Source organism: Beta vulgaris, chromosome 7 (assembly GCF_026745355.1).
Source record: "Beta vulgaris subsp. vulgaris cultivar EL10 chromosome 7, EL10.2, whole genome shotgun sequence".
In the NCBI taxonomy this organism is placed as follows: Eukaryota; Viridiplantae; Streptophyta; class Magnoliopsida; order Caryophyllales; family Amaranthaceae; genus Beta; species Beta vulgaris.
In genome coordinates this window covers 16,471,372-16,486,974 of record NC_079208.1, presented here as the reverse complement: position 1 = coordinate 16,486,974, position 15,603 = coordinate 16,471,372, and the positions used below count along the sequence as shown (strand labels likewise).

Genomic DNA, 15,603 nt, shown 5'->3' with positions numbered 1-15,603 from the left:
ACCCTATATTTACTTTAATTGACCCATACACTTGTGGTATTTTAAGGTAATTTAAGGACCGACCAAGTTTTTGGCGCCATTGTCGGGGAGGCAATAGTTCAATATCATACTAGAGGGATTTTAATGTTAGTTTAGACTTTATTTTCTTGTTAGCAATTGTTTTATTTTTCCTTAGAAAATTTTTTATTCCCTCTCATAAACATTTTGTTAGAGCTATCTTTGTGTTCTTGAGTTATTAGTATTAGATTTTTTTTTAATAACTAGTTTCTTGTCTAATCACTAGTAATTGTGTTTCTTGATTATTTAGCGTAGAAGTTGTTGCACTTTTCATGAATTTTCTTTTTTTGCTTACAGAATTATGAATTTAAGTTCAATCTTTATGATATTTATTAGTGTATGCCATGTACTAATCAATCTTTGGTTTCTTTTGACTCTGAGATTGAAAAAACAGCTCGTGCACTAAGGAAACAGAAAAAGGTTGGAGCAAATATAAAAGCTGTCAGATTTTGATTTAGAGAACATCTTCTCTGAAGAATCTGACAAAAAATCATTAGAGACGGGGGACAAAAATGAAAAGCCTTTACGTGATTTCACAATGCTGAATACTAGTGGTGCACCTTCAAGTAGTGTAAGGCCTAATATTTCTGCTAATAATTTTGAGCTTCGCTGTGCTTTAATTCAAATAATTCAATAAGGCCAATTTAGTGGCCTAGATAATGAAGACCCTAATGAACACATAATCACTTTTCTTGAAAAATGTGACACTGTCAAGTTAAATGGAGTAACTGACGATGTTATTCGACTTGGTTTGTTTCTGTTTTCACTTAAAGATAAAGCTAAAACGTGGTTAAAATCTAATCCGCCAAGTTCATTTACAACACGGGCTACATTATCTCAAGCTTTTCTTAGTAAATATTTTCCTTCAGAAAAAACTACTAAGTTTAGAAACGATATAAGTAGTTTTGGTCAATATGATGGGGAGTCTTTATATGAAGCATGACGAAGATTTAAAGATTTACAATGTAAGTGTCCTCATCATGGTGTTCCTAATTGGTTGCTAGTACAAACTTTTTATAACAGTCTTAATGAATCTGTTTGAATAACAATAAATAAGTAAAACTACTAAAGTAGTTAATAGGTTACTTGAAAAAATGGCTTCTAATAATTATCATTGGTCTAATAATAGGGGTAAACCAAAGAATATTGTTGGTATGTATGAAGCAAAAGGAATTAACATGTTAAATGCAAAAGTTGACAAATTAGTCAATTTGTTTACTAAAATAAGTAATGTCAATTCTGTCTCTACTACTATGCATGTAATTTGTGTGGAGGTGATTATTTAACTGTTGAATGTGCTAATGTGGAGAAAGATCAATATGTTTCTAATTCTTATAAGCACCCACAAAATGATCCCTATTCTAATACTCATAATCCAGGCTGGAGAAACCATCCTAATTTCTCTTGGAGGAATCCAGGATAACAAACTGTTAATGATAATAATTCACAACATCCACCTAGGTTCCACCAAAGGCAAAATCAACAAGAAATTAGACCATCATGGGAGTTGGCTATTGAAAAATTGGCTAATCCTACTTCTGAAAGAATTGAAAAGTTGGAAACTAAAGTTGATCAGATTTCTATTTCTAATAAAAATGTAGAACTTCAACTTGGACAGTTAGCTAATGCCATTAATTCTAGAAGTCAAGGAGCTTTGCCTAGTAAAACTGAAGTTAATCCTAAATAGCACTGCAACACTATCATTCTTAGAAATGGTAAGGAGTTAAGTAACATAAAGAGTACGATTAAAGAAAATGAGGTCGCCAATGAAAGTGAAAAAAGAAGGAGAGAGGGAACGAAGTGCAGAGGGACGGAAGAGGAGAGTACAGAGGCAGCACAATAGAAGCGACGGAGACGTAGCACAAAAAATGCGACGAAGAACAGACAACAGCGCACGACACCAGCGCACGACACCAGCGCACGACGCCAGTACGGCTGCGGTGGCTATTGACGGAAGTCAAAAGTTCATCTGATTTGAGTTCTTCTACTTCTTTAACTTTTAATCATTCAACTGTTGATTTAGTTTAATTACAATGTTAGGTTTTAATTATTCATTGTCATTTAATTGGATTGATTTAGTTGTTATTTCTTGCTAAATTTCTTTGTTCTAGGTTAGGGATGTAGTCTTTTATATTTCCATCAATGAATTGAAAATATTATTTGGGTTTGATTTATTATAATTGCAATTTCATAATCTTGGTTTGTTTTCATATAATTGATCTTGTCAGTTTATTATATGTTTAAGATATTGGATCATTAGTGGAAGTGAAATTTCAATATTAGTTCATGGGATTATTAATTAACGTCAAGTAGTATAATTTTAGGAATAGTTATACACTTGAGGTGGTCCTTTATATGAATTTCTTGTTTGTAATGGGTTTATATTAATTGTTATGACCAGGGAAGTAGGCGTAAAATTAGTATAAATAAACGTTTTCTACCTTGGAAGAGGAGATAACATATCATAGGAAGTTCGATCATTGCAACCCAATATTGTTTCAACCCAACAACTATTTTAATCTCATTATAGGAAGTAAAAGGTGAAACCCGAAACCAATAACTATCTCTCTCATATTTGGTTATACCTATTACCCGACCCTTTTTAGTGTTAGGATTAGTTTAGTTCTTATTTTTAGTAGTTTAGTTTATCACTATCATTCACTATTTCTGGAACATCTAAATAATATTAGTATCTCTAAATTTGGTAGTTGATCATACCTCCTTGTGGGAAACGATACCTTACTCACCTATACTATTATACTTGATACGTACACTTGCAAAAATTGTAGGTATATTTTAGGACGACCACTTCTTTAAATTACGCATGAAGGAACAAGTGAGGTGAAAAGATCAAAGATCGACATGCTCATGCATAAGTATGAATTGTTTGAAATGAAACAAAAAGATCCTGTTCAAGAAATGTTAACTTGCTTCTCGAACATCATAAATGAACTTTATTCTCTTGGAAAAATCATTACTCCAGAGGAACAAGTTCGAAAGGTTCTAAGGAGTCTTCCCCAAGATGGGAAGTGGATGGCTAAAGTAACAGCTTTGTTAGAAACCAAAGATATCACTACATTCAATGTAGAGCAGTTGGTAGGTTCCTTGATGACACATGAGTTGCATCTAGGAACTTATAAATCAAATACAGTAAGACTAAAGACTCTGGCTCTCAAATTAGATGATCAAGAAGAGTCAGAGACAGATGACGAAGAAGCTGCTATGATAGTACGAAGATTCAAGAAGTTCTTTAACAAGAACTATAAAGGGAAGGTCACAAGGAAGCCTACCAAATTAAGTTGTCACAAATGTGGAAGTCCAGACCACTTTATCAAAGAGTGTCCTCGATTGGATACCGAGAAGGGTAAAGGCAAATTCAAAGAAAGGAGCAAGGATCAACCAAAACCTTTTTCAAAAGTAGAAACGGAGAGAGCCATGGTTGCAGCATGGGGAGAATCTAATTCTGAGGAGGAACAGGAACAGGAAGAAGAAGAGACTGCTCACCTATGTCTCATATGGCCAAAACTAACGATGAAGGAGAGTCATCTAACAACAAGGTATGTCCTAACATTATAGAAGAAGAGTTTACAGAAATTAACAAAAGCCAACCTGTGAAATTACTTCTCAAAAGCTTAGATGATTTTAAGGCTATGTGTGTTAATATGGGTCAACTAAAGAATGCCCTAAAAGTCACTAAGAAACATTCCAACTAGCTTTATTCTTTAAAAACCAATATTGAAAAACGGTTCTTTGACCTTTTTGATAAAAATCAAAGTATACAAGAAGCTTTCGAAAAGGTTAAAATGAGAATTATTTTTTAAACATGGAACTGGCAGAGTTGAGACTCTTTGTTCCTGAAGGATCAGTTCCTTCAACTAGTACCAGGACAGATTTTGAAAAACTAAAGTCTGATTATGAAAATGCTCTGAGTAAAAATCTGGTACTAAAGAAGGAACTGGGTTTCTCTAGGATCAAACTGCCTCATCATGTAAGATGGATACAAAAGTATCAAAACAAAGGAAGGGATGGACTAGGCTTTAATCACAAGTAGAAAAATAAAAAGAAAGAATTTGTTGATTTTCCTAGTAGCAAGATATGTTCCTACTGTGGGAACAGTGGACACATAGTTTCTGACTGTTCCATCAGGGAGGAACGTATAAAGAAAAATACATACCTAGTGAAACAGGTATGAAAAGCAATGTATGATTTGAGTCCACAAAAGGAACCCAAGCAAGAGTGGGTTCCTACCATTGACTAGTTTCTTTGGGTACAAGCTGAAGTGAAGGAGAACAACCTGTGGTTCCTCCATAGCAGGTGTTTCAAGCATATGACTGGTGATCAATCCAAGTTTCTCTCACTTTCAGCATACCATGGAGGAACAGTGACCTTTGGAGACAACCTAACTGGTAATATTGTAGTTCGTTGTTGGTAAGTTTGGTAAGTCTATGTCACTTTTCATAGATAACATATTTTTGGTCGAGGGCTTAAATCATAGTCTACTAAGTATTTTTTAATATTTTGATAAAGGAAATATAGTGAAGTTTACTAATGAGTCATGTGTTTTTAGCAATAAAAGTACTGGAACCAAGATACTTGAAGGAACAAGGAAACGGAATACCTATATGGTCGATCTCAACCTTGTTCCTAGGAAAAATCTCACATGTGTAAGCGTGATTGAAGAAGACCCCCTGTTGTGGCACAAGTGTTGATGACATGCCAGCTTGTCCCTACTAAACAAACTAAATGGGAAAGACTTAGTAGTTAGATTACAAACGATTAAGTTCACAAACCATGGTGTTTGTGATCCTTGTGCAAAAGAAAAACAAGGGAGATCCTCATTCAAATGAAAGAAAATGGTAAGCACACAAAGTCTATTAGAACTCATTCATATGGACTTATGTGGCCCTGTACGCATTCAAAGTCGATCAGGTAAGAGATATGTATTGGTGATTGTAGATGATTACTCGAGATATATTACATGGGTTATCTTTCTTCATAGCAAAGACGAAACATTTAATGAATTTTTAACGTTTGCTAAAAAGATTCAATGAACTAGTGGTTACAAATTAAAAAATCTAAGATCTGACCATGGAAAGGAGTTTGAAAACTCCAATTTTGATGAATTTGTAGCAATGAGGGTCTAGGTCACAACTTGTTAGCGCCACGAACGCCACAACAAAATGGTGTAGTAGAGAGGAAGAACCGGACCATAGAGTATATGACAAGGACAACGTTAATTGCAAGTAGTCTTTCGAAGAACTTATGGGCGGAAGCAGTAAACACAGCATGCTACATCAACAATAGAGTCATGCTGAGACCAATTACATTGAAGACTCCTTATGAGCTGCTCAAAGGAAGAAATCCAAATATTTCTTACTTTCGAGTTTTTGGATGTAAATGCTTTGTCATAATAATGAAACAGGTAATTTAGGAAAGTTTGATGCTAGAACTGATGAGGTTATATTTCTAGGTTATGCCTCAAATAGTAGCTTATCGTGTTTACAATAAGCGTACAATGTGTGTTGAGGAAAGTGTCCATATTATATTTGATGAAACTAACTCTTTGCAGGAATAGATTCATGACAATGACTTTGAATTTTGATTCACTCGTCCAGGAGAGTCTAATCATATTGACGAGGAACTAACCCCTGCAGGAAAAGAGAAGAAGCTAGTTCCTGATCCAGAGAACCTAGTGCTTGATGCTCCCGAGGAACAAGCAACGAGAGGAGATCGAGAAAAACTTTACTAACTCCTGAAAACTGAAGAAACTCGCATAAATCAACCGCCTCAAGGAACTCAAGAAGCAACAAGGAGCTTTGATCCATAACCTTGGAAGCACCGAAATTCTTATCCCTTATAATTAATTATAAGCGATATTGAAAAGGGAACTCAAACTAGATCTCAAATAAAGAATTTTTGTGCTTTTCATGCTTTATCATCTATGACAGAACCTAAGGATCATATGAAAGCACTCCAGGAAGCTGATTGGACAAATGTCATGCAAGAGGAACTAAATTAGTTCCAGAGGAACAAGGTCTAGCACCTGGAGAACAAACAAAGAACCAGAAAGTTATTGGACTTAAATGGGTCTTTAGGAACAAGCTTGATGAGCATGGAACAGTGGTAAGAAAAAAGGCTAGACTTATAGCCAAAGGGTACAACCAACAAGAAGGTATTGATTTCGATGAAACCATTGCTCCTAATAGAAACAATAAGAATTTTTATTGCATTTGATGCATTTATGGGATTCAAGATGTACCAAATGGACGTAAAATGTGCATTTTTAAACGGATTCTTACTTGAAGACGTCTATGTGGAACAACCTTCTGGGTTTGAAAATCCGGACCTTTCAAATTGGGTCAATAAGCTTGATAAAGTCCTTTATGGGTTGAAACAAGCTCCTAGATCTTGGTATGAAAGGTTGTCCAAATTCTTACTTTTTCATGATTTCATTAGAGGCAAGGTTGATGGAACACTGTTCCTTAGATCAAAAGGAACAAACATACTAGTAGTTCAAATTTATGTTGATGATATAATATTCGGTGCTACTAATGGTCTTCTATGTAAGGAGTGAGTTCGAAATGAGTATGATGGGAGAATTGAACTTGTTTGTGGGATTGCAAATCAAGCAAATGAAAGAGGAACAATGATCCATCAACAAAAATATGTCAAGAAACTGCTGAAGAAATATGGACTGGAACAATAAAAAACAACCACACTCCCATAGGACAGGAACAAGGTTAGGCGAAGAAACAAATGGTAAGTGTGTAAATGAGAAGCAATACATAGATATAAATTGGTTCTTTACTCTACTTAACTACAAGTAGACTTGATATTGCTTTTAGTATTGGTTTATGTGCAAGATTCCAATCAAATCCTAAAGAATCTCACTTAATGGCAGTTAAGCGAATTCTTAGATATTTGAAAGGAAGTGATGACTTATGTTTGTTTTATCCTCGAAGTGATGACTTATGCGGATTATACTGGAGACTTAGTAAATCGCAAAAGCACATTTGACATTCTTCAATATCTAGGAATAAGCTTGGTCTCGTGAAGCTCAAAGAAATAGAAGACAGTTTCCCTATCCACTGCAGAAGCAGAGTATGGGGCAGCTGCTGCATGTTGTTCCCATGTCCCCTGGATCAAGAAACAGGTACAAGACTTTTGTATTAAGTTTAAGTGTGTTCCTATCTACTGTGATAATACAAGTGTCATATGCATTTCCAAAGATCCAGTTCATCATTCAAGAGTTAAACACATACACATTAGGCATCACTTTCTTAACGACAATGTTGAATAAGGTCTTGTTAAAGTTGAATTTTGTCCTACTGAAAATCAAATAACTGACATCTTGACCAACCCACTTCCTAGAGAAAAATTTGAGAAAATTAGCCTAGAACTAGGAATGATTAGAATTCATTGAGCGTGCTGCACAAAATAGAACTCTTAGTTTAATTAATATTCAATAAGTAACTAGCATTATGTTGTGAAGATATTTATGTATTACACTTCATGGTAAAGGACTCACATCTTGTCTTCATAATACTCCCCTTATTGTCCATGCGTATATTTGAGCATACATTAGTTAGGACAACATACATATGGCCTAGAGGTGTACCATGCATGAGTTCACACCTTCTTCATTTTTATTTTTTCCCTCTCAATTTTCTTTTCAGTTTTTTATTTTCTCTTTCTCATTTTCATCAAAAATCTCAAAAAAGTATTTATCTTTCTTCATTAATTCCCCAAAAAAATTTACATAAATTAAATAAAGCACCGCTTCACCAGTGTGCATGTACAAACCCAAGAAATGACAAATTCAAAGGATTTAGAGATGGGAAAAAAAAAGCCACATTAAATTTCCCCAAAATTAACCCACATAAAAATCCATCAAATCAATCTATTCTCACACGCCAAATTTCACTGCTATTAATCCCAAAACTACTACCTCTTCAAAATCACTCTATTCTCTCTCCTAAAACATCTCACACTCGAACTCATCTTCTTCACCTCACTAAAAAAATGGCTTCCAAGAAAACCACATCAGAAAGTATCCAAAATTTACCCACCGAAAATTCCTCTCTTTTGGTCGATTACAATGCAAGTGAAACTGAGTCATCAAAATCAAACACCAATTCTATGGGATCATATTAACCTTCGGGCGAACCGGAATTAATTTCTCTGAAAAAAAATAAGAATTTGTGGAGGAGGTTGAAACAGAGCAAGAAGTGTTAGTTCCTACTAAAAGGGGCAAGAAATCTAAGTCCTCTAAATACATAATTGGATTTTGTGTCGATTTTTCTTGATGCAAGAAAATAAAATGGAGTCAATTTCTTGACTTAGTTTAGTTTTAAAAATAGGGTAAAAATTCTTAGTTTTAATGAGGGTTTGTATGAAGAGGAAATGGGTGAGTTTGTGTCTAGTTTTGAGAATAACGATTTATGTGCATCGGGGTTGTGAATGGAAAATTTATGAAAATTTCCGAAAAGGTTTTGAGCGAATGGTTTGAGGTACCTCTTCAAGGGTACAAAGAGTATATGAAGGGTAGTGCTAAGTTAAATGTCAATGGTGCATCAAATGTAACCATTTTAAAATATTTTGGGGCAAAAGAATGTGACCTGTCCCTTTATCAAAGGATTTCTCTCCTTACCACAAATTTCTTTTATCAATTGGTCTGGCGATTCATCTTACCAAGAACATCTAAAAGGACTCAAGCGATTCTTATGGATCTCTCCCTCATGTTCTACCTTGGAAAAACCATTAATTTTAATTTCCCTGCCTTAATGATCTTCCATCTATCCTACTTTAATTCTCATAATACTAAGGTTGGATATGCCAACCTTATCTTTGTCATCCTTAAGAAAAATCAAATCAAACTCCCCTCAAATACATCATTTGACCTTGAACCTGATAACTACTTGACCAAGGATACCCTTTCTAAATTGTCCTTGAAGGTACTGGGTGGGAACTTAGTCTTTGAGGGATCAAAGACAAAGGGGAAGGGAGAAGTTGGTTCTAAGAGGAAGTCGGAGGAGGAGGTCCGTACAGAGGGTCCTAGGTCTGTCTGCAAGAGTCAAAGGATTGCTGAGACCAAGATCCCTCGGGAACAGGGACAGGGTGCAGTTCACATCAATTTGGAGGAGGATTAAGCTCCTTCAGGATCTCAGACAATTGATCATCCCGTACTCTCCACCACTGGTCTCTTTGGGATTCTTCACTCACTACAAGAGTCTCTGACTCTCTTGCATGCTAGAATCGAAGGTGTGAAAGCTCGAGTTGCAGGCCTTAACATTCAATGGGAGACGGTTCTTGCTGTTGTAAGGCATGGTGAAGCAGCAGTGAGAGAGAAGATTGACCATGTGGTCTCTACTTTCTCTGTTTGTCCCGAACCTTAATCCCCATTTCAATTTCCTATCTCTTTATCTCATTAAACATTTTTTTTGGGTTGTATTAAACGGAGGTGACTTGTTTTTATTTTCTTTATCCTATGATTGTGCGGAGCACACCTTCTTTTGCTGCTTATTTTTCATTTGCCTCATTCGTTTATCTTTTCATTTTTCCTTTTCTCCCTGAACATATCTTGTGCATTTTTTTTGCTATGTTGCGTTGCTCCTATCTTGCTATTCTCATTAAATTGCTTGGATGGCTAGCATTATTAGATATCATGTTTGAGCTATTATGCTATGCTGCTGTATATATCATGTCTTATATGCATATTGCTGATTCTTTTATTGTTTTTTGATGATGAAAAAAGGGGGAAAAAACCGTGGCACATAAAATAACATTCTAATGATCTCGGATTTATGGTGACTGATTCTTTAATAGTCATTAGTCTCTTATCACAAAATATTTTTTGGTTATAGACTTGTGTGTCTTTAGTTAGTGTCGTTAAAGATTATTTTTTGGTTATAGACTTGTGTGTCTTTAATTAGTGTCGTTTTTTACTTAGAGTATGTTAGTTTTTACTTAGCGTATGTTAGTTTTTGATTTGTTTTTGTTTTTATTATTATATTAAACCTCATAGCTCTTAATTATTTTTCTTTTTGCTATTGTTTTATTTTTTTATGTTATTTTATGTCTTATATTTGCCATCATCAAAAAGGGAGAATATTGTTGTATTCTATAAATATTATGTTATTTTCGAAAATTATAAAACATCAAAAATTTTGTTATATTTATTTATGTATCTTGAAGGAAAAAAGATTTTATAAATCTAAGTCAAGATATTACTTTTGTTCACTTGGAATTATGAGGTATATATAATGTTCTATTAACTTATAATCTTTTTGTTGAAGATTCTTAGTTATGAGGTATTGTTTTTGTTTTTGTTAAAATAAGTTAAAACGCCCGTCGGAGTATACGGGTCCTCAATGATTAAGTTGGCTGAAGTTGCATGGAAAAGGAGGAACTACTTCCTATAAGTGCTCCAACCTTCATAACTAACCGGCGAAGAACAAAGTAATTAACGGCTTGATTTTTGCTCCATTAACGGATAGTGGGAGCTGCCATTACCATTGCTATACTCGTGGATTATGCGCAGCTAATTTAGGGCCATAACTCACACGATCTTACAAGCATATATTTAGGAGATCATGGAGTAAGATTTAGAAAGAAAATGGTCAACTTCAACAACGAAAGAACGAAGAAGATTTGTAGAAGAAAGAATATAACTTTCTCGCTCTCAAAGTCAACGGTTTTTTCACCATATACCTCTGACAATTTTTTTTTCCACCGTATACCCTTTCAACTGTTCAAATTCACCATATACCCCTCACTTTTCGAAAAATACATCAACTTGCCCTTTTGACCAAGGGTGTTAAACTTTCGTTAGTCATTAACCCCTAATCTTCCCTTTAATCCTAATGAACTACCCTACACCCTAAACCTTAATTCTAACCCTCAATCCTAAACCTAACTAACCAAAAAAACTAACCCTAAAAGCCCACAACCAGCCACCCCACCCCTAGCCCACAACCCAACTACCCCACCCCTAGCCCACAACCCAACACCCCCTAACAAACCCTAACCCCAACCGGCCAGCACCGCCACCATACCCACCACCACCTGACCCCCACCACGCAACACCCTCCCCCTTCCCCCCTCCCCCACCATGAAGCCCCCTCCCCCTTCCGCCATCTACCACCACGCTGCCCCCCCTTTCGCCATCTACCGCCACGCAGTCCCCTTCCTCCCTTCTGCCATCCCCCACCACGCGCGACTTGTCGTTCTAGGCAATCATCAGACGGAGGGGGGGGGGGGGATTTTACTCATACTTTGCTCCCATCGCCAACATGGTCCGCGTTCGCACTTTTCTTGCTATTGCCGTTGCTAAAAATTGGAGGTACATCAATTAGATGTCAACAACGCTTTTTTACATGGTGATTTGTCTGAGGAAGTTTACTTGAAACTTCCACCTGGCTATTCCACTTCTTCTCCTGGTAAAGTTTGTCATTTACGTAAGTCTTTGTATGGCTTATGACAGTCTCCACGGAACTGGTTTGCAAAATTGTCTACTGCTCTTCGGAACTATGGTTTTCAACAATCCCATGCTGATCATACTTTATTTACTTATCGTCGTGGTGGCGATATTTTATCCCTTCTAGTCTATGTGGATGATATTATTATTGCAGGGAACAATTCTATTTTGTGTACTACTTTTAAACAATACTTAGATAATTGTTTCCAGCTCGCTCTGCAGACGGAATGTTTTTGTGTCAACGGAAATATACTCTTGATCTTTTACAAGAAGCCGACCTTCTTGGCTCCAAATCCGCAGCCACACCTTTGCCTCAAAATCACCAGTTAGGCGCCTCTACTGCAACTGCATACTCTGATCCAGCACGATATCGACGTCTTATTGGACATCTCCTTTATTTGACATTGACACGATCGGATATTTCTTATGCACTTCATGTCTTATCTCAATTCATGCAGACCCCTTGTGAGGATCACTACGACGCTGCTATTCGAGTCCTTCGGTATCTCAAATCACACCCTGGCCAAGATGTGTTTCTCCGCGCATATAGTGATCTTCAGCTTTATGCATATTGTGATTCGGACTGGGCTAGTTGTCCCATTTCTCGACGATCAGTTTCCGGATATTTTATTATGCTTGGTTTCTCATCCATCTCGTGGAAGAGCAAGAAGCAAGGTACTATTTCACGATCCTGGGTTGAAGCCAAGTATAGATCTATGGCCTTCTGTTGCGCTGAAATAAATTGGCTTCGTTGTTTTCTTGCTTCACTTGGTGTCTTTCATTCTTCTCCTGCTCGTCTCTATTGTGATAATCAAGCGGCTCTTCACATTGCTGCTAACCCGATTTTTCATGAGCGTACCAAGCATATAGACATCGATTGTCATTTTGTTCGGGAACTCCTTGTGGCAGGGGTTATTTCTACCGCCGCCTACATTTGTACATCTTTCCAGTTGGCGAATTTGTTTACCAAGGCCCTTGGTGCTGCACAGTTTTCCTTTTATTTGGCAAGTTGGGCGTTCGTGACCTTCACGCGCCTCCTTGAGGGGGAGTATAAGATATATATTGAGGATATTTTGTTTCCTTAATTCTATATAGTGTCCTAGTTTATGTATATCCTGTACTTTATGTAATATCCTATTCACATGGGGCGCTTCCTTTTACATCCCATTAGCTTTGTACATATATTCTGGCAGTATACGTAATACAAGGCAAGACAAAACCTTTACCCTCATATTTGTCAGTGTTAAATTTCAGATTATATGAAAATGGGCCTGGGTAACCCAATAAGGAGGAGGAGAGTTTAGCCCACTTACAAGATAGGAGGTTCCATCCTAAAACCAATTGGTGATAGGAGGAGTAACTCCTCATCTTATAAAGTGGTTTATTCTCTCCTCTTTCTCCAATGTGGGACACTCACAAGTGGACTTTCAATGGGTTTCAACACACCCCCTTATTTGTGAGTGTCCTTAGAAATTCAGAGCTAACTGGAAAGGTCAGAGCAATAATCCTCTTAGGGGTTGGACATCCTGTCGAGGTAAATCCTTATCCAGTAGCGATCAAATACCCAGTTTAGACGAGACCCGCAACTCGAGCTCTGATACCATGTTAAATTTCAGATTATATGAAAATGGGCCTGGATAACCCAATAAGGAGGAGGAGAGTTGAGCTCACTTACAAGATAGGAGGTTCCATCCTAAAACCAATTGGTTTTAAGATGGAACCTTCTAACTTGTAAGTTGGCTAAACTCTCCTCCTCCTTATTGGGTTACCCAGGCCCATTTTCAAATAATCTAAAAATTAAGCATTACATTAGGCTAATGCAACGACTTAGAATAATATAGTAGGGGCGTTGCATTAAAGCAAAAGGGGTGTTGCATTGTAGCTAATGCAACAATTTCTGAAGTCTGCATATGGGAGTTGCAATAGGCCAAAAAACTGTTGCATCAGGTCTAATGCAACGGCAACAACAACAACGATTGTTGGACCGTTGCAATGGTTTTTGGCTCTATTGCAACATTTTTTAGGAGTTGCAATAGCTCATTTATGTATATTGTCCCTTTTTATTATTTCACTATTTTATGAGGATCGAGGACTTTATTTGTTAAGTTGATATTTTATACCTTTGAAAGCACTAGTAGAAAAAGGTTAATTTGCGTCGTCCCATTTGCGTCGCACAAACACAGAAACGACGCACAAATACCATTTGCGTCGCATACAACAATGAATCGACGCACAATATCACTGCATAAGCACCATATACAAGCTATATGCGTCGTACCCTATTGATGTGCGACGCATATAGCCCATATGCGTCGGACATTGAGGCCCATCCGATGCACATCCCTGCATTCAGGTGACAAATTTTTAAGCCCTATCTGCGTCGCACTATAGCAATGTGCGTTGCAAAAGGATCATGTGCGTCGGACCCCTTGGCCCATCCGACGCACATCAGCCAAAAGCCCCTTTAAAATTTTCGCTCAAACCCCCAAACCCTAAAACTATAGAAGCCGTCTCTCACCCTCCCCCCTCTCTCTCTCACCCTCTCTAAACAGCGAACCCTAAAATTTCTTTTCTCCTCTCTAACTGCTGCCTTCAATCTCCTCTCTCCCTCCTAAATTCCTCAATCTCCTCTCTGGTTCGTCGCGCTCTTTCTTTTCTCCTCTCTAACTGCTGCCTGGCCGCATCTTTCTTTTCTCTCTCCTCGTCGCGCTGGTCGTCGACACTCTATTTCTCTCTCTTCGTCGCGATAGTTCGTGGGCTTCGTCGCGCTGGTTCGTCGCTCTTGTTCGTTGGCGCTGGTTCGTCGCGGTGGTTCGTCGGCACTGGTTCGTCGGCACTACTTGTTCGTCGATTGTTGCTGTTCATTGCTCTATTGTGTGTTACAACCATCAAGAAGCCACGATGATTTTAGATCTCATGTCATCAACGAAAAGTTTTCAGATCTCAGGTTTTTAGGATTTTTTGTTGTTGTATTTTGAGAGATTTGTTTTTTAGGATTTTTAGAGCATTTTTTTTTGGATTAACGAATTGTTGCATCAATTCGTGTTGTATTTCTACATTTTTTCAGATCTGCACGCTTCTTTTCTCAATTTTTTGTTGTTTATTCTTCATTTTGTATATATTTTGTCGAATTTTCAGTTATTTCTGTATCTTCTCAACATATTTTTTAGCTTATCATTTTTTATATATTTTTTTCGCCTCTTAAGTATACATCTGAATCTGTTTTAGTATACATCTGTATCTGTTTTTAGCTTATCATTTTTTATATATTTTTTAGCTTATCATTTTTTAAATATTTTGTATATGTTGGTGTGAGTATACATCTTGTTGTATATATTCTGTTTTAGTTTCGTTTCTGTATCTGTTTGTTGGGTTCAGTTCAACAAATTTTATTTTTTTTTTGTTAAAAAATCGCAAATTTGCGTCGCGTATTGAGCCTTATGCGACGCAAATGATGATTTTTTTTTTTTAAAAAATCAATTTGCGTCGGATGTGGTACTATATGCGACGCATATCTTTTTTTTTTTTTGTGGGTGAAAAACAAGGTTGTATATAAGGCATGCGTCGTACCGTATAAAGGTGCGACGCAAATAGGTGAACCATCTGCGTCGTTTCCGCATACGACGCAGATCGATTCTGAGTCATTTGCGTCGAGGGCTTTGGCGTCGCACCGAAGTCCGACGCAAATAGGCGCCTCACATCCGACGCAAATTGCCTTTTTTGTACTAGTGAAGGTTTGTTGATTGTTTGCTAGGTTCAACACATAAGAAAAATTGGATTAAAGTTTGAATTAATCTTGGGTTGTTAAGTTGTTTGATCAGTTATCTAATCCTAAGATAAAAATGGAAGTTTATGATTGTTTGACGATTGTATTTTTTGTATTGCTTCTGAGTCATAACAAGTAAAAATGGTTAATCATGTAAAGTGAAATGTGGATATCAATAGCTTTATACTTGTGCACGTCTGAAGTGTTGGACAAGTACAGAGTTGGACTACAGGATGGTAGCCCATGGCTTTTTTACTAGGATCAGATTGATCACCATTCCTTTTCTTATTTTAAAGGTTCCTCG

At 36.9% G+C, this 15,603-nt stretch overlaps 1 non-coding gene across 1 annotated transcript; it reads right to left on the bottom strand.

Annotated features, from left to right (window-relative positions):
• Positions 1–937: 937 nt before the first annotated feature.
• On the bottom strand, positions 938–1,044 carry LOC125492187 (small nucleolar RNA R71). The gene has a single exon (XR_007268631.1). It is a non-coding gene; the product is annotated as a small nucleolar RNA R71 (small nucleolar RNA).
• Between the last annotated feature and the right edge of the window lie 14,559 nt (positions 1,045–15,603).